Below are 25,403 nucleotides of genomic sequence, written 5' to 3'. Positions count from 1 at the left end.
CCAGGGTCTCTCATATCCTAGGTGAGTCTCCTAATCAGTAGATTGTTGGGTATGCTGGAGCATGTACAAACACACACTGTTGCCTTTTGAGTGAGGCCAGATCCTGTAGGCACTCAGACACCTATCAGACTGGGCCCCACAGGCCAGATAGGCAGCGGGGCACCTAGTTTGAGAATTCTGCAAAGGATTAGGAATGAGGTAGCACTCCAATTAGCTTGTTATCCGTGGAGAGGCATCAAGCTTAAGGCCACTTTGCACATGCCTACCAGCACAAATGTACATGTACATGTTTAGGTGGCAGCTGAGCAATGGTTTTGTGAGTGTCAATGGTGCCTAAATATTGGACTTATACACCTGTCTCTTTAAGTGGCAAAGTACCTTTGTGAATCTAGCCTTCAATACCTTGGTTACCTCAGCTTCATCCTCTATGGCTTCCCAAAGTTGCTCATATCCAAACTCCAGGTTGTATCCAACTGCCATCTCTCTCTGTGTAAGTGAACCACATCCCTGTCTGCTATACAAATGTTCTCCTCATCTTCAATGCCTTGCATGGCTAATTGCTCCCATCCCCTTCAGCTCTGAAGAATTCAATGTCCTCTTCATCTTCCTTTTTGCAGTGATGAATGATGCTACATAACTGCAGTTTATCTGAGGAACTCAAAGTGCTTTTCAAACACTAATCAGTTAAACCACATGACACCCTTGTGAAGGAGATTTTATTCTGCACATGGAAAAACAGCTTACCCGTGTTCCTCTGCCTCACTGATTCCATGTGTGTGCCAAATCGGCAGCTCAAGCTATATCTCTTCTATACAGTCTAGAGCCAGCAATCTTTTGATCAATCCCCTATGTCAATGCTTACTATTACCAGCACTTCACATCTCTCCTAGTCTCTTATCCCCAGGGCTGGATTTAGGGGCAGGCGACCCAAGCAACACCTATGGTGCCAGGCTTGGGGGGGTGTGTGTGCAAGGCTTAGGGTACTATTTTTTTTTTGTTAGTGACAAAAGGGAAAAATTTCCAAAGGATATATGTTCTGTTTTAAGATAAACTATCAGGTGGAAGATCCTCATGTTACAAATCTGACCATGAAGTCACTAAGTGACCCTCACTGGGAGAACTGCATTGACAGCATAAGGCCACTGAGGTACCAAGTGAATGAGGTTTACAATGCCCTGATGGAACTGGCATTGTCAAGTAAAGCCGAGGCTGGAATCCGACATGAGGGACAAAGCCTGGCAAACCAGATCACTGGTCACAACTGTGGTTTGGCATGATATCCTGTTCCAAGGATATGTTGTAAGCAAGGCATTACAAACTCAGTTGATGGACATCGTGATCACTACTACTTTGATGAGAAGCTGCCTTGATTTTGTTGTTGACTACAGAGACAACGGATTTGAAGATGCCATCTCTGCTGCCAAAGAAACAACCAAAAACTTAGGAGGTGAGCCTGTCTTCAAGGAAACTCACATTCATCAGAAGAAGTGACAACTTGGTTACAAGGGCAGAAATTAGGTAATTCAAATCTTGGGGAAAAAATCAAGAGGAGTTTTTTGCTCACTCACTGACACTACTTGAGTGTCTATCGAAAAAGGGTTTGGACAAATGAAGCTTCACAAAAATAACTGGGGATTTTTGTATGACCTTAGTAAGCTGCTAGCGGACAGTAAAACACTGCTGAACAATTGTACGGACCTTCACTGGACGCTGACACATGGAGAATGTTCAGATGTCAATGATAAAGACACCTATGTCAAATTGGATAACATCCATCACATTTTGCAACATGGGAAGAATTCTCCACACCAAGTTCTCCAATTCATTCATGATGCAGAGTTGAAGGACACTTTTCCTAATGTGTGGATAGCTTTGAGGATTCTGCTCAGTATGCCGGTCACAGTCACGAGTGGTGAGTGTAGCTTTTTGAAGCTCGGGCTTATTAAAACGTATCTTCAATCAACAATGGCAGACGAGAGACTGACATCGCTTGCTATTATATCACTCGAAAATGCCATTGGCCAGTCTTTGGATCTCTCTAATGATGTTCTTCTGTTCACAAGGTAAAAGGGAAAAAAGCGACCTTTTCAACTAAAGGACTACAGTTAATATTCTAAAGCTGTCACCTACTGTAACACTATTTAATACTGGTCCACGCAATGTTGGTGCACAGTTCAATTTCTTGATGTTAGTACATTTCAGTTTATTCTTAAAATTAAAAAGTTTCTATAAGCTTAGAGGAAACATTTTTTTTAATTTGCTCATATATGGCATGAATAAATACAGATTTACAGATCCTAGCGTGCAAATGTATTTTCTTATATGACAGGCATAAATCAAGCATGCAAATTGTGCATCTAAGTCATGAAATGGGCTACAAATGCAATAAAAATAAGGTATTCAAAAGTTTAACAAATGCGGCGGCACCATTTGGTCTAGGGACGGCCCTGCTTGTCCCATGTACATCGATTTCTTATTATTTATTATTAATTATTTTGACAGTGCCTATGATGTACATAGCATCTACAGTAGTAAAAATATACTTATAAGAAAACTATGTAGATATTCCTTCGCTGTGCTCAGTGAGCACTACCTATATCTCAAATGCGAAGTTACAAAGGAGCCATTTGCGGCTCCCTCATTCTACAACTGTTTTTTTTTTTTTTTTTTTTTGCTGTCCCCATCCCCGTCATAGTACTGTTCTAAACTAACCTGTTTTGTAACAGCCCCAAGGGGTTATCATTCTAGCCACACCCCCTCGGGCTCATGTTACAAGCAGAACCTGAAGTCCCTGCCTCCAAGAGCTTACAAACAATTGAAATAGTTTATTATATTGCCCAGTGTTGTGACAGTTGTGTTTGAACAATGAGTATATGCCAGGGGTCGGCAACCTCTGGCACGCAGCTTGCCAGGATAAGCACCCTGGGCGGGCCAGCCCAGTTTGTTTACCTGCCGTGTTGGCAGGTTTGGCCGATCGCAGCTTCCATTGGCCATGGTTCACCTCTCCAGGCCAATGGGGGTGGTGGGAAGCCGTGACCAGCACATCCCTCGGCCTATGCTGCTTCCCGCAGCCCCCATTGGCCTGGAGCAGTGAACCGTGGCCAGTGGGAGCTACGATCGGCTGAACCTGCCAACGCGGCAGGTAAACAAACTGTCCCGGCCTGCCAGGGTGCTTACCCTGGTGAGCGCCGCATGCCAGAGGTTGCCGACCCCTGGTATATGCTATAAAATTATGTTGTACCAACCAAGGGTTCTACAAACTACTGTAAACCTTCAGTCAGGTGCCAATGGCTGCAACAGGGGCAAAGTTCAATCTGACTTGGGGTCCTCTTCTAAAAATAAATAAATGTAATGAATGCATGGTTCAAGTCCCTACCTAGAGTTATATTTAGACTTGGAAGGATTCAATTTTTATTGGTAAATGTCGGTGAACATCTCCTCCCCCCATAATTTCCTACAACTGCGAAAATTTAAGTCCCTTAAAATAAAAAAGTTTAAAAATAAATATTGATATTATTCATCAAAAATATAAAAATAAAATTCTGCCAAGCGTAGTTATACTTCTGCCCTTGGGAAATTAAAATAAAACCTTCCTTGGTACCTTTGTTGGTGGTTTTCCCCACTCACAAGTACTCAAGAGTCCTTGGGAATCTTGGAAACACAAGCATCTTTTTTATTTGGGAAAAAGTAAGCAAACAAAACATGACTATGAACATTGATTATAATTAATGTAAATGAAGCTGGCAAGAGCAGGATTTTCCCCTTTTCCCCTAGAGAGGGAGCAGAGAATTCCAGCCCTCTAAGCCAGGGGTTCTCAAACTGAAGGTCGGGACCCTCGAGGGGGTCATGAGGTTATTACATGGGCGGTCGCGAGCTGTCAGCCTCCACCCCAAATCCCACTTTGCCTCCAGCATTTATAATGGTGTTAAATCTATTTAAAAAGTGTTTTTAATTTTTATGGGGGGTCACACTCAGAGGCTTGCTGTGTGAAATGGGTCACCAGTACAAAAGTTTGAGAACCACTGCGCTAAGGCTTCTGGATCTGGATCTTATATTATGATTATGAAAGGATACATCGTGCCATACTTATTAGGGATTTAGATTAGGCCGGCCACAGGTGAACCTGAATGCAACTCAGATGTTTCTCACTGTCTTCAGCTCACACTTAAAATCATGAAACTGTTCCCTGGACCCCTGACCCCCAAATTAAAATGACTAATCTTTTGACCAGTAAGAAAGGTTTAGTGAAGTATATATTCTAAAGGTATAGTGCTTCAGAAAAGAAACACTATTCATGTGAAAAGAGTACACATTCTCTTGCAAAAAGATTTTCTGTTTGCCAGATGTATAGAGTACTACAACAAGTGCCTAAACCTGAAAAATAAAAAGCATTTCAGAGGTTTTTTTATACTGGGATTGTAAAATATCTGGGAGGTTTGCCAGGCTCAGTCAGAAGGAGAACACAGTATTTTCTCATCACTAATAACAATGACCTGAAGTCACGTTAAAGATTGTAAGGTCAATTTCCCTCTTAAATCGAAAAAGAAAATAAAAGAACAGATGTGAGTGGTTGCTTGTGTATTTATAAACCGCAGTGACATCAGGGTAGGATATATGATCGCCAGTTTCTATGAATTTAAGATTATTTTTATTAAATCATTCATACTAATCAGATAAAAGAGTAAAGGTGCATTTCCTTTTAAGTATTATATAGTGTAGGCCAAAAAAACAATTTTATAAACTACATTTAAAATTGAGAATTTCTTCTTTAAATGTGTTCAAATCAGTTTGCCAGATTGAATAGGGATGTCCACGGTTTTTTCGGGGATTGAATTATCTATACCAAATGCATGAAGTGTAAAATACAATAAAAAGTCATATGATCATAAAAAGAGTAGGTTTTAAAGAATGTGTAAATGAATATAACTTTTTAACTATATAGTAGATTCCTAATTAATACTACCTGCTATCAGTAGTTTTTTATCTTACAACTGTGATATGAATAACTGAGTGATGTACACATGATATTTTCTTAGTCTTTTTTTTTTATTTGCATTGCTAACAGTAAAACCTACACATAAATACTAGAGTTCTTTTATTCTGCTTGATTTCAGATGCTAAACTATTCTCATTACTGACTCATTATTTCCAGGAGCTGAAAAAAGGCTTGCAAAGATACACCTATATTTACTCCTATATTTATTTTGAGCTACCCTTACCTTGCATTAAATTCCCTACCATCTGCTTGTGGATTTTAAAGACAATTCTTTCCTTTAGATTATAAAACTAGAGATCAATTACTGTGTGGAGCATGTAAATTGACCCCCACAATCCTTTTCTTTTCTCACTGCACTATGATTCCAAAGCGAGAACCCAAAATGGAGATCTCCCACATGGAGGCATTAATGCATTAACCAAACTCAACAGGTAGAACCTCCTCTACTCTTAACTGTGTTACACATCTCTTCAGTCTCTCTGCAGACATTTCACTAATATGTATCCCATATAAATCATACACTCTGGAAATCTTTCATGATATCTGAGGTAGTGCTTAGGCTACTTATCAGCCAACTAGAGAGACTGGTTGATGATTGTCCAAAAGGGGTAGAAAGATTAAGAGAGGTAGGAAAGCGTAAAGTATGGCACACAATATTCTCTCTCCAGGAGCCTTAGAAAAATTGGGAGCATACGCTAAAGCAGCCCTCAGGCAGCTTTAAATTGTGCAATCAGCCCTTATGTAGCAGATTGTCCTAAGCCTCTCTCACCTTGGCAGCATTACAAGGGTCAGATTCTCACACGGATGAATTGTTCCTGAACAGTTTTTGCAATGTGCAGAATTAGATGGGAAAAAGTTTTTGTTTATCTTCAAAGTGAAGGACTTCTCTTTTTAAGTCTTTTTCAAAATGTAACAAACTTATTGTGGACAATGGAAAGGAAACGTTCATTAACCATTCAGATTGGTATTCCTCTGGGTACTTTCTAACAGCAATTCAAGGCCATCTTCATCCAATGAGGGTTTTGGAGTTACCCCCCGCTCCCATTTCTATTCAAGCTTCCTACCTATATCTTTTGCATATTTTGTAGTATATGGCAATTCGTCAGGCGAAGAACTTTTGCTGCAGTTGCAGGTCCCCTGCAGCTTTGGCCAAATTTTGTCAGATGTTAAATTTTGCAATGGAAGTAGGACCCTGTGGGTACATGAATACTTGATATACTAGCTCTTACGTCCTCCAGGTACCAAATAATTTCTTCTTTATTTGAAAAAAACATTTTGAAAATATCTAATTTGTCTATGTACTTATTTCCACATCCCAGATCAGGCTCAACTAGAGCTGCTTTAGGGCAGATATACAAGAAGGGGGTAAATGAGGCAGGACGCCCTTTCTGCCCTGCCCTTCCTTGAAAAAGGGAGTCACAAGGCCAGTGCTTGTGCTGTCTCAGCTTAAGAGAGGGTAAAATAGTGTGTGACAGGTTTCTACATTTCTGGAGAGGGCTATGGGCTTTGTCTTGGTCCTGCACATCCTGCACATTTGCTGAAGACTGAGGCCAATGCTGAAGGGAGTGTGATGCGACACTATTTTACAGTGTGTAGTAGTCACCACTTTTGAGCATATTTCCCCAGTGCTTCAGGAGGCAGGCTTTCTTGACTGTCCTCTTTGGGCAGAATAATCTTACCCTTCACCCAAACCTTCAGCACACTGTTGGCTCTCAAAACTGCAAGAGATCCAATAGGGTCCTAGTGCTAAGACTCTTACCACCATCAATTAATTTTCAAAGTTGCCCTGCTTCAATGTTTGCCAGGTATCAAACACTAAACAAGGACAGTAATTACATCTCCCCAAGGACTTCCCCCCTTTGTTTAAAATGGGGTTTCTGAATTTTTCTCGTGGCCTTGTGGTTTACTCTAGCACCTTCTTCTGGTTCTCATTGGTTGACTGGTTTTCAGTAATGTGTTCTCTTCAGGCACAGAGGTGTATGTCTTGTGTTCCTCCAGATCTCACCTTCAGCACACATCCAACTTGTAGGATGATTTATACCAATCACCACACCTCTGGCTCCACCAGGAGGAGACATCACCTTGTGGTCAATATTACCTCATCTCTCCATTAGTCATTTCTGTATATATAAATGTTGCATTAGGGCCCTAGAGCCTTGATCTCTTAAAAAGACTTGTGCAGCCAGATCCTCATGGAGCTGTGTTGACTAATACCAATTGTGGATCTGGGCCACTATCTGTAAAATCCTGTTGCACGAATGATATCTAGCATCTTGAGTAATGGGACTGATAGTCTGATTGAGGTCTCTGGGCACTACAGTAACAGGAATATTCATGTACTATGATGTCAAGCTGTGTCCACACATTACTAATAAGCATAGCAAGAATGTTCTTGCAGAATAGCCAGAAGAATATACATTGTTTGTTTTATTCTCCTTCCATTGTTAAATGATGAGGAATCCCTTTGTCCATATATAAAGGTCCTTATTTCTGGTCTTGAGGGCTTAATTTCTTTCTTCTGTATATGCCAATCAATAAGTGCACAATTTTCACTGTATTCTAACTTTCATGCTTGTTTATAGGTATATTTGGTGTATACATAAAACACCAGCAATTTCTAATCTGATTATGGGGATTTCTATTTTATGAACATATAAGACCTGTGTATTTGAGGCTAAAACCATGGAAAGCTTCAGCATGCTGTAATTCATCTCCTGATAGGATACCTTTCTGAGAGAATATCACATTGGTTCCATGCAGTGGATGTATATTGAATTCTAGATTCACTGTAAGGTCCTGATCTAGCTCTACAAAGCTCTCTTTGGGCTAGGAACTAATAAGCTCAGGTATTGTCCCTTTCTATGGAAGCCTAAAGAATATTGTGATCCACAGAGCCACTGAGCCCAGGATAAATATCTTCAATGCAAGAGTAAGAATATATCAGAAAAAGTTCTCTGACTGTGCAATAAGCTGCTATCAGAGATCAAGATAAGTCCATGTACAATATCTTCGCTTTTAGAATAACTGCAAATCTCACTTCTTTGAGAAGCCCTATCTGCAACAGAAGGTACTATACACCTATTGATCTCTCCCTTAATTACATACACCAAAAATATTCTAAATAATACTCTTCTAGCATGGAAGCAGTAGAATTAACATCCATTCATGGAGAAGCAAAACCTGTTATTTTTAATAACTCAATTAGACACCTACATGATACTCCTTACAAATGAGGACTGTTAGAATCCGATCTCTTAATCCAGGAAGAAAAGGTGAAAGTTAGATTTTGGTTGCATTTAGATTAAGTAGAATACCGGGATCCATATCCTCTAAAGTATTTAGGTGCCTAACTCCCACTGACTCCCACAAATACCTCTGAGGATCTAGGCTCAGGTGCCTCATGTGTTACTTTTTAGTCTGAAGTGCCAGGGAACTGTAAAATGGGATGCATTGTTGAAACTAATGTTCTATTCTGAATGTGTTTACTTAAGTAGGGCTAGAGACAAAGCTGTGAAGAGCAGTCTCTGAAAGGTGACTAGACTGCTGTACTGATCTCTAAGTTCACTGGAAATTCTGTTTATTAAATGCTAAGCATTTTGTTAAGGATTTGCAAGTGGGTGCTTCTGATTGCTCAATACATAACAATTGTTCTGCTGATAACAGTATATAAGTGTTCCATTTATAATGATGCATTTTAATTTCAACATAATAATAGCACAATGCAATTTTGTGCAGATGTTACATGCACTTGTATGGACGTTCCACTGCATGTTAACATAATTGCCCCAGTCATGTGACTTGCTGAGACCCTATCTCTCGTTCATTTCAGTAGGAGAGACCAAAGCAACACCCCAAGGCATGCAGCACATCCCAGAACCATGGCCCAAGTAAGCATTCCTTCTTTGAAGTGTCATTTTATTTGAAGTGTGCTATCACTACGAATGTATCAGAGAAACCCCTAATACAAATAATCAATTTAGCATTCATAAAGTCATATATGGCTTAATTTGGTTTTCCAGTTAAGACATATATTTAACAATTCGGACCTAATTCTGGTCTAATTTACCCTAGTGTAAATCTGGAGTAACTCAACTGGAGTAATTCAACTGAAGTCAATGGCGTCACTTTGGTTTTGCACCTCATGGAAACAAGAATAGAATTTAGCTCTTCATTTTTTAACAGAAATCTGTCTCTAAATATACAGTTTATTTACATGGGGGAAAATATTGCACTCCAGGGAGATTAATTTGGTAGTTAGGGCTGAGAACTATGACTCCTGGGATCTTTTCCTGGCTGTGCCACTGACTCCATGTGTGATCCTGGACTGAGCTCTTGGACTTAAGTATTATGGATGAAGTCTCAGTCCCATTGAAGTCAATGACAAAACTCCCAGTGACTTTTAATAGGGTCAGGATTTCACCTTGTGAGACTTAATATGGGCTCTGATCCTCAAGGGCAATCAAGTCACAAAATGAGATTTAGCTAGCTAGGGGCATAAAGTATAATAAGAAATATTTTACAAATACATTAGAAGCAACAGGAAGACCAAGGACAGGGTCAGCCCATTATTCAATGAGGAGGGAAAGACAATAACAGAAAATGCAGCAATGATCAAAGTATTAAATCCTTTTTTGTTTTAGTTTTCACTAAAAAGATTAACAGTGATTGGATGACTAATATAGTGAACATCATTATAAAATGGAGTAAGATCTGAGGCTAAAGTAGGGAGAGAATGAGGTAAGAATTACTTAGACCGGTTAGATTTCTTCAAGTCTACAGAGTCTGGTGAAATACATCCTAGAATACTCAAGGAACTGGCTGAAGAGATATCTGAGCCATTGGCAATTATCTTTGAGAAGCCATGGAGGATAGAGACATTTCAGAGAACTGGAAAAGGGCAAATATAGTACCTATCTATAAAAAGGGGAATAAGGACAACATAGGGAATTATAGACCAATCACCTAAACTTCAGTATCTTGAAAATTATTGGAGAAAATAACACTGGTCTACAAATTTTGAGAAGTCACCTGCTTCAGAGATAAAATGTGCTATTTATTATGTATTTTGATGTGCTGAATTCAAATATGACAATTAAAACAACTGATTGGCTACTGTTTCTAAGATATTTAAGTTTTTACATTTTATGTCGATGGATATTGTGTAGATAGTAGAGTTTTAATCATAAATTGTAAACCTAGGTATTTTCATGTGTTTATGCTTGCTTTACATGATAATATTTCACCTGTCCTGTTTATGTAACACTTTAAAAATCAGCAAAAGGGTTATATACATAAAATTTATTATGAAACAAAAGGCAAAAAAATATTCTGTACATAGTTTAGTCCTATACAGTGTCTACTCGGCGCTTCTTGGCTTGTGTCTTGTATTCATTAAATGGAGCATCTCTTGTCACTGTCCAGCAATAGTCTGCAAGCATTGATGGGCTCCATTTGCCCTGATAGCGTTTCTCCATTGTTGCAATGTCCTGGTGAAATGCCTCGCCGTGCTCGTCGCTCACTGCTCCGCAGTTCGGTGGAAAAAAATCTAGATGAGAGTGCAAAAAATGTGTCGTTAGTGACATGTTGCAACCAAGGCTTTTGTATGTCTTGAGGAGGTTTTCCACCAACAACCTGTAGTTGTCTGCCTTGTTGTGTCCAAGAAAATTTATTGCCACTAACTGGAAGGCTTTCCATGCCGTCTTTTCCTTGCCACGCAGTACATGGTCAAATGCATCATCTCGAAGAAGTTCACAAATCTGAGGACCAACAAAGACACCTTCCTTTATCTTAGCTTCACTTAACCTTGGAAATTTTCCACGGAGGTACTTGAAAGCTGCTTGTGTTTTGTCAATGGCCTTGACAAAGTTCTTCATCAGACCCAGCTTGATGTGTAAGGGTGGTAACAAAATCTTCCTTGATTCAACAAGTGGTGGATGCTGAACACTTTTCCTCCCAGGCTCCAATGACTGTCGGAGTGGCCAATCTTTCTTGATGTAGTGGGAATCTCTTGCACGACTATCCCATTCACAGAGAAAACAGCAGTACTTTGTGTTTCCAGTCTGCAGACCATGCAAGAGAGCAACAACCTTCAAATCGCCACAAAGCTGCCACTGATGTTGGTCATAGTTTATGCACCTCAAAAGTTGTTTCATGTTGTCATAGGTTTCCTTCATATGGACTGCATGACCAACTGGAATTGATGGCAAAACATTGCCATTGTGCAGTAAAACAGCTTTAAGACTCGTCTTCGATGAATCAATGAACAGTCTCCACTCATCTGGATTGTGAACGATGTTGAGGGCTGCCATCACACCATCGATGTTGTTGCAGGCTACAAGATCACCTTCCATGAAGAAGAATGGGACAAGATCCTTTTGACGGTCATGGAACATGGAAACCCTAACATCATCTGCCAGGAGATTCCACTGCTGTAGTCTGGAGCCCAACAGCTCTGCCTTACTCTTGCGTAGTTCCAAATCCCTGACAAGGTCATTCAGTTCACCTTGTGTTATGAGGTATAGTTCAGAGGAGGAGGATGGGACAAAATGTGGGTCCTGTGACATTGATGGTTCAGGACCAGAAGTTTCATCCTCTTCCTCTTCCTCGTCTGACTCAAATGAGATTGATTCTGGTGCATCAGGAACCGGCAGTCCTTCTCCATGGGGTATTGGGCGTATAGGGCGTATAGCTGATGTAATGTTTGGATAATGCACAATCCACTTTTTCTTCTTTGACACACCTTTCTCAAATGGAGGCACCATGCAGAAGTAACAATTGCTGGTATTATCTATTGGCTCTCTCCAAATCATTGGCGCTGCAAAAGGCATAGATTTCCTTTTCCTGTTCAACCACTGGTGAAGATTTGTTGCACAAGTGTTGGGGCCCAACTCTTGTCCTGATCTCCAATTTTGCAGCCAAAATAAAGGTGATAGGTGTTCTTAACCATAGTGGTTATACTGCGCTTTTGTGATGCAAATTCACTTCACCACAAACATAGCGTTATCTGCACTGTTCACACAAGTACGAGGCATCTCTGCTCACTTTGGCTAAACAGAAATGTGTCCCTTTGCAAAATCAAACACTGACAAATAAGAGAGCACAACACTGGATGATTTCTAGAGCTGATATAGGGCAATTTGTTCAGCAGAGTGATGTAAGCTTCTTTATGATTGCATCATCCATGACTGCTAGGAATAACATGATGCAATTCATATCATGTATGATGCAATACCAACTTCAGATTGCATCATTCATTGTTTTGCCTAAAAAGCAAGTGCTGTCCAAACCCAGTCATAGATTTATTCCTAGATCCAGTCAAAGATGTATTTTAGTCATTTCTGGTTTAAATTGAGATCCCTTCCCTTTATAACTCACTTATCCTCTGCCATTCCCAAGTCAAGGGTCGTATATACTGACTCAATAGCATATCTTGAAAACTAGAGCCAATCAACAATTTTAAGCATCATTTTCATTCTCAGTGATCCAGAATTAGTAAAGTTTGACTATATTTATTTCAGAAGCATTTTGGCTGTAGAGCAGTGTAATCAAACAATCAGTTTGAAAGCATCTAGAAGATTATAAGGTGATAAGTAACAGTCAAGATGGATTTGTCAAAAACATATCATGTCAAACCAACTTAATACCCTTTTTTGACAGAGTAGCAAGCCTTGTGCATGGGGGGAAGCAATAGATATAATATATTTTGACTTCAGTAATACTTTTGGTACTGTCTCACTTGATCTTCTCATAAGCAAACTAGAGAAATATAGCTTAGACAAACCTACTATAAGGTGGGTGAACAACTGGTTGGAAAACCATACTCAGAGAGTAGTTATCTGTGGTTCACAGTCAAGCTGGAAGGGCATATCGAGTGGAGTCCCATAGGAATCTCTCCTAGGTCTAGTTCCATTCAACAGCTTGATAAATGATTTGGATAATGGCATAGAGTACACTTATACAGTTTGCTGATTATACCAAGCCGGGAGGGGTTACAAGTGCTTTGGGGGACATGATTAGAATTCAAAATTATCTTGACAAACTGGAGAAATGGTCTAAAATAATAGGGAGAAATTCAATAAGGCCAAATGTACTTAGGAAGGAATAAGCAACTGGACAAATACAAAATAGGAAATGACTGCCTAGGAAGGAGTACTGCTGAAAAGGATCAGGGGGTTATAATGAATCACAAACTAAATATGAGTCAACAGTGTAACACTGTTGCAAAAAGAGTGAGCTTCATTCTGGGACATAATAACAGAAGTTCTGTACGCAAGACACAAGAAGTAATTCTTCCACTCTATTCAGCACCAATAAGGCCTCAACTGGAGTATTGTGCCTAGTTCTCATAACCACACTTCAGGAAAGATGTGGACAAACTGGAGAAGGTCCAGAGAAGAGTAACAAAAATGACTAAAGATCTAGAAAACATGACCTACCAAGAAAGATTGAAAAAAATGGGTTGTTTAGTTTGGAGAAGAGAAGACTGAGGGTCTTCATAACAGACATTACAATCTTCAAGTACTTAAAAGGTTGTTATAAAGGGGAGGGTGATAAACTATTCTCCTTATCCACTGAGGACAGGACAAGAGGTAATGGGCTTAAATTGCAACAAGCGAGATCTAAATTAGACCTTTGGAGAAACTTCCTAACTGTAAGGGCAGTAAAAAACTGGAATAAATTGCTTAGGGAGGTTGTGGAATCTCCATCATTGGAGGTTTTTAAGAACAGGCTAGCCAAACACCTAACTGGGATGGTCTAGATAATACTAAGTCCTGCCTCAGTGCAGGGGACATTACTATGATTCTAGTTTGTGTGGACCCTGGTACCATAGAGAAGTCCCATGGCTCTATAAGGATTCTGCAGAGATGCAGAAGAAAGTCCATGCTAGCAAATGCCATTGCAGGATCAGCTCTTGAGTCTAAAATGAGTATTATAATAGCAATTAGGGATGTACATCACGATGTAGCTGCAAGGCCTATTTAATTAATATTTGTATTGTAAATCACCTTTTGCTCTTTGGATGAAAGGTGATCTATAAATGTAAAGTAATATTAAAATTCACCTATACATTGCATCTTTGAGAAAAAAGCCGACATCTCAGCTTACTTAGTCAATTAGGGGGAAAAAGTAGAAAAAATGCTTAACAATCTGTAATTTACATTTCTCAGTGGAAACCAATATTCTGTTTAGATTATAGTCAGGATAATATTATTAGTAAAATAACTGAGTCAAATGAATCATGACTGAAAATCTGATTACAACAAGCACCATGCTGCTATCATAGACTTCACATATCTTCTCCCTTTATCTTCTTATTGCAACACCAAATTTATCCTAGTATTCACTGGGTATACAGGATCTTCAGTTTCCGATGTCTTATAACTGCTGCTTTGATATTATAATGCTTATCTTGTGAATGATGGGCCTTAAATTAATTTTATTCTTACAAAGAAGAAACTACAGACAAGGACAACTGTTTTTAATAATATTATTTACAAGGAGCTAATGTGCAATTTGTTGCTTGTCAAAACAGTGGAAATTATGTTCTCATTCCATGTTAAATATAATTAGCCAATACTTTCAGAAGGGAAATACTTTCTGTGCAGGCAGAGGAGGTATCTCATATTTTTAGCTATCTTGCCAATTTCATTATTTGCCTACATTTGTACTCTCTCTCTCTTAAAATATGGAAGAGAGTTAAAGTCACGTTATATGTATGTTCAAAAGAAATCCAATAAAAATAAGTTAGATTTCCCTCAATGTATAAAAGGATTAATATTCTATTTACATAAAGATCTTTTTAAGGAAACTAGTTAGAATTAGAATGTGCACAATGAATCATGATACAAATTCTTCTCCGAGATGTTTAAAAAATGTATAATCTGGCTTTACTGCCATTGTTTTGATAACACATTTTTTTCAAAAAGCAATTATACATTATGCAATATAAACACCTTACACTAAATTCATGTTCAGTTTGTTTAATTAAGAAATAGAAACTAATTTTTTTTTGTGGTTATGCGACCAGGACCCAAACAGGTTTGGAACTCCATTGTACTTGGCATTCTACAAACATATAATAAATGACAATCCATGTCCCCTATCCGTTTACAATCTAAAAGACAAGACATAACAAGCGGATGGAACAAATAAGTGGGATGGGAGAGGAGAGGGGGCAGAGGATAGGCTGACAATAATAATAGGGTGTTTTAGTATCAAATAGCTATGGGCATAATTGGTAGACAATCAGTGACAGTAATTAGAATAATTACAATTCTCCTCCTATTTATCTAACAAACTGTTAAGATGTTCAACTCCCTAGATAGAACATGCAGTCCCTGGGCCATCAATGATAAAACACTTTGGCCTTGACTTTCTCTTTCCAAGCATCATCGCTCTCCACATCCAGCACCCAGTTTTCTTCTTCCTATTTTATTCCATGACCTTCTTTTTCTCTTTGCTACATAGCCAGCTAGATGAACTTCCTGTCTTAAGTAGAAATTCCAAATTACACAGAAACATACCAGTATGTCAACAAAATCTGGTTGGACAACAAAGACAAGAATCTCAGATACGAGAACACAGAACCTCTACTTTTGAGTGCAAGGTGAACTGTGATATAAATGACAGGTTTCAGAGTAGCAGCCGTGTTAGTCTGTATCCGCAAAAAGAACAGGAGTACTTGTGGCACATTAGAGACTAACAAATTTATTAGAGTATAAGCTTTCGTGGACTACAGCTGAAGAAGTGGGCTGTAGTCCACGAAAGCTTATGCTCTAATAAATTTGTTAGTCTCTAAGGTGCCACAAGTACTTCTGTTCTTTTTGTGATATAAATTAATATATTTTAAGCTCTGATCCTGCAACTTCATCCACACAAAGAAATCGCAACTCTGTCTACATATACCTACACCAAAGTCACTGGGGTTCTGTAGAAATCCAGCCATGCAGATGCATTTGCAGGATCTAGTCCTTAATGTGGGCAGTAGCATACATATATAAATATAAAATATAGTGCATATACCATATGTATCAAGATAAGAAATTGCTTTGTTAATGTATAGGGAACCGGAGATTTTATAATACAGAGAACAATCCTTTTCATGTAAGTAATCCCACTGTGTTCAAAGAGACAACTCACATAGTACTTGCTTGAGATTCAGAGAACCTTGTTCAGTTCCTGGCCCTAACAAAAATTCTTGGGTAAGTCACTTAAGGAAGAGCCACAAAGGGGACTTAGTCATAGGTTCAGCAACACCTAACCTTAAGGATGCTGTTGCCACCCTGTGGAATCTACCACCCCAAATTAGGTGCCCATGCTCCCTATACAATGCATGGGGAAAGTTAAGTGATATAAGGATACAATTCACAATTTGGTGAGAGAAAAAGAGAGAATAACTCCATAGCCTAGTTGTTAGCACATTTTCTTGGGAGATCCGGGTCCCAGTCCCTTCTCCAATGACTGTGTTTCAGACAAAGTGGAACAGCTTCAACAGGAGAGACTGAGACAGTGCTGTTCTGGCATACAGCCCAGTAGTTAGGGCACTCAACTAGTAAATAAGAGACCTGGGTTCTAGTTCTGGCTGCCCATCAGCCAGAATAGGCAATCAAACCTCAGTCTCCCACATCCTGGGTGAGTACTCTAACCATTGGGCTATATGGTAAAAGGGAGGCACTACCACCTCCTGTATTTTGTGCTGGGCCCAGTCTGTTAGGCATGCTCTGACCATACGTACCAGATTGGGCCCCAGAGGTGAGATATGGGTGGGAGGAAGAAAATACCTAGTTTGAGCATCACACTGAGGCTGAGGCATGAGCTAGGTGTCAGGTCTGAGGCAGGTTTGTGCATGCCCACCAGCAGAAATTTGGGGAATTTACCAGTGGAGATCAGCTGAACCTGCCAATGCGGCAGGTAAACAAACTGGCCCGGCCCGCCAGAGTGCTTATCCTGGCGAGCCGCATGCCAGAGGTTGCCGACCCCTGCTCTAGTTTCTCTGTGCCTCCGTTCCCTATCTGTTTTTGGCTTTTAGGTGTTTTGTTTTCTTTTAGAGCGAGTAATGTTATTTCCTTACCTCACAGAAGTGGGACTGAATTAGTTAATGTTTGTGTGGTACTAAGACACTATAGTCATGAGGGGTATATAAACACCTAGATTAAAAAAGGAGATTCAAAACTAAATAGAGTGGGATTTCTCTTGCTCTGGCCACACACACACACACACACAAATGATTTTACAGAAACAAAGGACACAATAAAAGACATGCTTGCCTAATATTCATAGAAAACCTCCGAGTGCCTAAAATACATTGTTCAATCATGCTAGAAATATTATATAATTCTGTCAAGGTCAGATTCTGGCAAGTGTCAGTTTCTATTTGCTATATAAGTGCCAGGTGTTCAAGTTGCAGTAGAACTACCCTAGGGCTAGTATAGTTGTTGTATCTAACTTTTCAGAACATTTTTGTTTAACATTTTTATCCATTTTCATAGCTCCTATGTGCCAATTCTATCTTTTGTCTCTTCTAATGCCCCCATTTTAATCTATATTGGCCCACTCTCATACCAAACAAGAGTCTCACTATACATCAGGAGGCATATATTAATACATGTTTAAAACACACATGAGCGGTACAAAGCTATGCAATCTTTCTGTATACTATACTTTGCATGCAATTTAACATAGGCATACCATTCATAAATAAGGCTCCAGGGAACCTATCTCAAATGCATGTTAAAGCATACAGAGCATGTCCACCAAATGAAAAAAAAAAAAGAAAACCTTTCTATTTTCTAATGGGCTATACATCCTGACTCATAATGATACTCTGGAGTGAAAATGATCTGCACTTCCAAGGTTAAAGGTGAACTGAAAAGCTTTTATGTAGTATTCTCTCAATATTTCACAGTTATATCCTAATATGGGAAAGCCTTGTAATGGAAAAGTTATTTTATGCTAAATGGCTAGAACTAGAAAATTATTTAGAGCTGTCTCTCCCTTTCATACAGTACTTAGAAAAATCTGTGCTCTCATGGTGTAAAAACACCCAATCTTATATTGTATACTCAGGGGTTCTCAAACTACAGGGTCATGACCCCTCAGGGGATCACGAGGTTATTACATGGAGGGTCATGAGCTGTCAGCCTCCACCCCAAACCCTGCTTTGCCTCCACCATTTATACTAGTGTTAAATATAAAAAATATATTTTTAATTTATGAGGCAGGGTCACACTCAGAGGTTTGCTGTTTGAAAGAGCTCACCAATGCAAAAGTTTGAGAACCACTGGTATACATCAACCAGTTCCTCTATTAATAACCTACTGTTCTAAATTCTCCATTATGACGAAATGCTGATCACCAAGTACTGAATGACACTGGAACGCAGCAAGTGAGTTGCTATCTGCAGCTATCCTACTATATTTATATTTTAAAAAAATAAAGATTAAGTTTTAAAAATGAGAACATGTTGGTACTTGTTCTAAATAAGGATAAAATCCCAGCCCTAATGGTATATAATCCTTCAAAATCTATCTTATTTCTTTTAAAGAAAGTCCAATTAACCTGAGCATCATTCAGGCCTCTCTTCTTCCACAGCAGCCAAGGATGATGAAATTCAAGAGTTCTAACTCACTGACACAGTGCCAAGACCTGATGTGCTGCTGAATATGGGACATTCCAAAGCTAAAGTGGGAGCAAAGGTCATGGATCAGAATGAATTAAACAAACATGGATTAGGAAAGATCAATGAGCCGGGACACAGACTCATCAGGCTCTGTTTAGATAATCTGCTTGTTCTCACTAAAATTTTCTTCCAACATTACAGCAGAAAAAAATGTACTTGAAGCTCACCCTTGTCAGCTCCTGAGAAACTACCAGGAAATCAAACAGAAGAGATGGTAAACTAGTATCATCAACTGTAAAAACCCTGATCCTAAGATATCATGACTCAAAAGGCAGTGTGCAGGTCTGCAGGCACAGAAAATGAAGCTATCCAGTTTCACTTGCTCTGGCCCATCCAGTAGAGTACTGCAGAAAAGCAGAAATAGACACAGTTGATATGGTGCTGGACTAGGACAACAGGTAAAAATTAAAGGTGTTTTTACCTGCATGTTATCTTTGATGATAAAACACTGGCAGAAAAGGCCAGTTGTTTTAGAGGAAATAGCTTGGAGAAAAATGAAATTCTACAAGCTGATCAGAGCGAACCCTGAGGAGTGATGACAAGGTAGGAGAGAGAAGGTTGAAATGAGCAAAGTTCCAATAAGATAGTGAGTTGGCACACATTGGGCAGGAGCATAAAGAGCTTGAGTAGCAAAAAATGGGAGATTTGCTATGTAAGAAAGAATTCTCACACAAGCGAGAGCGGTGTGCCGTTCAGTGGACAAAGCAGACAAAGGCAATAATCTGCAGACTAAGCAGAATAAGGAGAAAATGTGGGGAAACCAAAGACAAGTTTCACCAATATCCCTATGTTGCTGTCCAATGTTTGTCAGGATGCAAATTCTGCCTGTTGCTGAAAAAGAACCTCTGCCACTGAAAATGAAAAGAGAAATCTCAGTATTATCATGCTGTGAAGAAAAACTCTTAAGAACAGTGCTGTTTGCTCAACTCATTTACATTATAATATCAGACACTGATTCTCCCCTCATTTCCATGGGTTTTACATTATTATAACTTCAGTAGTTACTCCTGATTTATACCAGTTTCAATGATAATCAGGTCAATAGAGTTTAGAAATGGAAAAGATCTGTTTGGTCATGTACTCCTTTTTCCTGTCACTAAGGGATTTTTCCCTTTAGTAAGTTTTCTAGTGATTTGCCAAGCTGGTTTTAAATTGCTGTTGACAAAGAATTTTATAGATAAAGCCCAATTCACTAATGCATTGAAACCAATGGGATTTTTGCCTGAGGTAGGACTGCAGGACCATCATCTATAAGTTTAAGAATGGCTAGCTGACTTCTAGCAGAGTGACTGATGGAAAAAACACTTACTTTCCTAGCAGGAAAAAAGCTCTGGGAAATTGCAAACTGCAAAACAAATACTATTCTTGGACATCTGACTAGGATATTGTAAGACAGGAGTAGTTAGACGGAACAAATAAGCTACAGGATAGATCAGAAAACATCAGTTTCTAACAGTGAATATCAAAATAATCCCTGAAAATTATAAGGGACTCTATCAACAGCTATAGATATACCAAAATAAAAAGTGACTTGATTTATAAATTTAGATTTATTTTGGGGATTTTTTTAAGGCCAGAAAGGAGTATTGTGATCATCCAGTGTGACCTCCTGTATAACAGTCTATAGAACAGGGATCAGTAACCTTCGGCACATGGCCCGCCAGGGTAAGCCACCTGGTGTGCCGGGACAGTTTGTTTACCTGCCGTGTCCACAGGTTTGGCTGATCGTGGCTCCCACTGGCCGCAGTTTGCCATTCCAGGGTTATCCACTATGACCCCAAAGTGTTAACTCTTAAAGCTCACCCATACCAACAAGAGGAAATAGCTGATCCTTGCAAGTCTTGGTTTCTGTCTACATGATCATTGCATTTTTGGCAGATGAAGTTTGGACTACTCCACAGGAAAGAGGCTTCATCTACATTTCATTAACTATCTGTATTCATTGGAAAACAGCACTAAACTAGTAGGCCCCTCAGACTAATGCAAAGTTCATTCAAACTAATGGGCTTTTTTCCACTGATTTCAACTGGCTTTCCATCAGGACCTCAGAAAACACTACAGCCAGTTTGGTAAAGTTATAAACATATGAAAATCATTGTATACCATGCAAGCAGGAAGCTATGTTAACTATTTGTTCATGAGTTTTATGTTTTATTTTGTTTTAAGAAGAGTTGCTATGAACCATACGCACAATAATTATGGTTTTTTAAATGCAGCATTTAGAATAATCTTAAATAAAAGAATTTTTAAAATGCCATTCAGATTTATGTGGATACATTGATTATGACATAGTCCTTGACTGTACAAAGATTGCAAATTTCTATTAAAATATGTGTACTGCCTTGTTCACTAACTGATATTTAAGTGTACTTCCTGAAGAAATGTAAGTGCTATTACTGTGAGTGACATGCCATATGGCAAGCAGGATCAGCTGCAGCTCTAAACACTGCTGTCTTTTTTTCTCATACTACAGTTTTATGTGATGCAATGTTTTTCTGTAATTGTTCAGCATTATACAGTTTAAGCCAGCCATATCCTAAAATGTCATTTTATGGGGTTGCAGCTGATCCTGCTCACCATAAGTCTGCATTTATTTCAAAGATGTCTATCATGCTGTCATCCCACAGGTGCACTCAAACTTTAAAATTTCCCTATGCTTCAGTTTTTAATGTAAGAAAAATGTATTATGCAAGACAAGGAAATGGCAGCCAAAAAGTAAATGATGCTAAATGTCACTTGACAATACAACAGGCATGCAATTGCAAAGCTTGTGTACTCCTACTGGGTGAAAATATTTGCACTATCTTCAAAAGTACATATTAGAGACAACACTATAGGTACAGAGTGCTACTTTTTGTAAAAGGAAGTGCCCCCACCCCCAGGGCAAAAGTAAGGGCTTTTTTTTCACTTGATTCAAGGAGACACTTAATTTTTTCAGTGGCTATCACTTGTTACGGGGATTATCAGTGAAAACAATATTGCTTTCTAGCATCAAATGCATCCAACAGTTGTTTACTAACTTAAATGGAGTTACAACTGATATCATATGGTCCAGTATAATAAGTAAAAACAAAATTTGTTAACGTAACATTAAAGTGCACTTCCACTGCAAAGAGACTATAAAAATGGCCACTTCTTAATCAAAAGATCAACTCCCTTTGTGTATTCGCGTCAGCTTACTTTAATGCCACAAATAGTCTACTATTGTCTGCTTCTATTACCATTGCAGAGCCAGTACAGTTATGGATAAAGGACATGGATTTTATTGTGGCTCACATGTCATCAATGAAACTGTGAACTAAGTTTCTGTTTCAAGGACAAATTTGCCTAATTTACCTCTCTGCCCCTCCACTGTCTTCATTTGGGTTGGACAAGTATAAGTGAGGGCAAAATCTGAAGACAATGAAACTGTAACTGAAGGCAAAATTTAACCTGCAGCAAATGTTACTGATGATCCAGAATCAAGAAAAGATACAATTTGACTTTTGGATCTCAGTTGGAGTTTTAGATCCTAATAAGAAAGCAGAATAACTTGTACACTGAGCATATTGGATCTGGAAACCACTGCAACACAATAAATATGGAACTCTAGAATGCAATTTATAAAAAGTCACTTTTTGAATTAGAATTGCAATTCATGGAAAAAGTTTTCTGTATGGGGTAATAGATATAGTCTCACAACCAAGGCAAGTTTCCATCCTTTGGTATGTTGTTTCATGTTCAAAATTAAAGGCAGAATAGAAATGAAAACTCCTTTGTTATTAATTTGTTAAAAGTTTAAACTAAGGACAGAAGCAAAATATGATGACAGTATCTCTTAGTTATGTCCATCATGCCTAAACTTTGGAGTACATACCAGTATAGTACCATACATGTAACCCTCTCTTCTGAGATCACACAGGCTTCAGTGACTACATACAGTGAAGTTATGCTAGAATAACATGCACGCCTTAGCTCAGAATTTCCATGGCCTTCACCACCTATGATCCTCTGTTTCTTTTACATATTTTATATTAATTTTCCGTTGAGGGATTGGAACTTAAATAGCAGTATGTGACAGATTTATGGTATAAGAAATTGGCAAAATATATACTGGAAACTTCCATTTAAATTTCTGAGGATGGACACAAAATGCAGGCTACCACCAAAGATTTTAGTTCCACTTTGAATTTTAAAAAGTCTAGTTCATTGGAGAGCTTGCAGACTGTTGTTGTGAAATACAGGACGAATGAGTTTCCTTTACACAGGCCCAGACCCCACGTAATATATGGTAGAGATTGTAATGACAGTTGTACATGTGCCATTTACAAATCTGATAATGTGTAAAAAGATAGTTTCTTTTGTCACTCTGATTGTGAAACTATGAATTGTGATTTGGCTACTCAGTGGAACCATGAGCTAGAGGCTGTGGAAAGCAAGGAACAGAAAGACAAAATAAAGAGAAGAAAAATAAATAAATATGGACCCAAAGAAAAGAAAAAAAAGGCAAGTTTGAAGTCAAGCAGAAAAGAGCAGGATGTTTTTAAAGTGAATAAAAGTGAGATCTACTAGACAATGTATTAAAACTGTATATTTAATTACAATGAGATGTGGTGTTGATTCACTATGTTTCTTCCAGAGTATTACTAATAAACAGAGCTGGTCAGAAAATATTGATGATGATGAAAAGAAACAACATTTTTAGAACATTTTAATGTGATTTTCTTTTTTTTCTGATCAGTTTTACTAATAAATCACTTACCTTTGTGGTAACTATACTTGCCTCTCTTGTGCTGCTTGATCTTGCGACTTCTATAGAGTCTTCCATCAGGCAGCCATTTACTTTTTTCTGAAATTCATGTTTTAATTTTAATCTGAATAACCAAAAATATGATTGATTGCTTTAGATGCAAAAAAATTAACCTTTTTCTTTGGTTAAAAACATGAAAAGTTTAAGTTAGTGTTTTTGGAAATGATAAAGCTATAAAATGTTCCAAATTGTAATTTTAATGGAAATACCTAATAATGTTGCTATGTTGTTTTAATACGTTTACTATTTAACACGTAGACATTTAACACAATGTAAAAAGTATTGCAGTGGATGAACTGGAGATGTATAAAATCTATTAACATGATCTATATTTAGCAAGAGCATTGAAGTACCAGGATGATTCTGTCTACATTTTTTCTCCCATCTATGTGACGTAGTGTTCAGTTTACCAGGAATTTAAAATACTTAAGTAATATGATCCTAATAAAATGTTTGTTCTATAGAAAGTGAGCCAAACATGTATTAACTGGTCTTATGCTAGCTTCTGGTTACATCAAAGTTGTAGTTTGAGGGTATCTCTGGGTGGAGAGGAAAGGTATGTCAAACAAAATGTAACCACAAGGATATATGAATTTAGTTTGGTTGATAGATGTCATCTTATATTATGGTGATTCTCTGTGTTCATTTGAATGTGTTTTTTAGATGAAGATTGAGACACAAACTCATATAATATATTCTAGTTTAAATATCATGCCAAATGTCATTGGAAAGATGCTTTTCTCTAGATCTTCAATAAGAGCTTGGTTTGTTTGATAATCTCTGAGATTTGACCTATAAGCTTTAATGTTCAGCTATGACTATATTGTCAAGTATCAGAGGGGTAGCCATGTTAGTCTGAATCTGTAAAAAGCAACAGAGGGTCCTGTGGCACCTTTAAGACTAACAGAAGTATTGGGAGCATAAGCTTTCGTGGGTAAGAACCTCACTTCTTCAGATGCAAGATGTGAGGTTCTGAAGATGTGAAGATGTGAGGTTCTTGCATCTGAAGAAGTGAGGTTCTTACCCATGAAAGCTTATGCTCCCAATACTTCTGTTAGTCTTAAAGGTGCCACAGGACCCTCTGTTGCTTATGACTATATTGTGATCCTTGGATACGGATAATTATAGTCCAAAAGATGAATGCTTCAGAAAATGCTAACATGTTTTAAATGTGGGGGGAGGGAATAATGGAAACATTTTGCGACTTAACTACAGCAGACACAACCAGCAGAAAGTTCTTAATGGGGAGGTAAATAATGTTACTGCTCAACTGGTTCTATGCTTATTTTTTATGATGAGCATTTGGAAGAGCAAAACAAGAAAAGTTGCAATAAGGGTGAAGGACAGAAACAAAACAAAGTAGAAGAGAGGTAAAACAAAATAATTTTAAGAATGGAGCAGAGCTTGGGAAGAGTGAAACAGATTTCATCACTTACCACCACTTATTACCCTATCACCCAGAGCTAATTGGATTACATTGTTAAATATTGGAGAGCTGTGGATAACAAATAGTCATTTGTCAGGCCACACAGTTCTCCTTAGTATCATTTTGGGACAAATGAAATGAATAAGGTATGAATCAGGCAAGAAGGTTTTTGCCCTTATTATTGCTTTGCAATATTATTATCAATAAGCATTTCTAGAGAGAAAAGAATTAAAAGGGAAAAGAAAGAATGAAAATGTTAACCATTGATGTCACAAGTGACAGCAAAAGAACTGTAAAATCCCAGCTGAGTTGTTTAACAGAGACTCACATTAGTTCAATGCAAGTTAGAATTAAAATCTGTTTTTATTCGAGTATCTTGTGAAAATGAGACAAATGTGTTTACCAACTAGACTGGCTGGGCTGCTGTAAAAGACTGGCCTAACAATAAAATGGAGCGAAGACACTGAAGCAAGTTTAAATATGAATATTGTATAGTAATGTAAAATAACTCAAA

At 38.3% G+C, this 25,403-nt stretch overlaps 1 long non-coding RNA gene across 1 annotated transcript in view; it reads left to right on the top strand.

Moving 5' to 3' along the window:
• The window catches only part of LOC117870914, a 43,332-nt gene that overhangs the window by 9,066 nt on the left and 8,863 nt on the right, over positions 1-25,403 (top strand). Inside the window, exon 2 of the long non-coding RNA XR_004644069.1 lies at positions 8,826-8,883. This is a non-coding gene — a long non-coding RNA (uncharacterized LOC117870914). The remainder of the gene's footprint in view (positions 1-8,825; positions 8,884-25,403) is intronic.

This window comes from Trachemys scripta, chromosome 1, assembly GCF_013100865.1.
Source record: "Trachemys scripta elegans isolate TJP31775 chromosome 1, CAS_Tse_1.0, whole genome shotgun sequence".
Taxonomy (NCBI): domain Eukaryota; kingdom Metazoa; phylum Chordata; order Testudines; family Emydidae; genus Trachemys; species Trachemys scripta.
The sequence above is the reverse complement of the archived record's forward strand: the minus strand, read 5'-3'. Positions and strand labels throughout refer to the sequence as shown.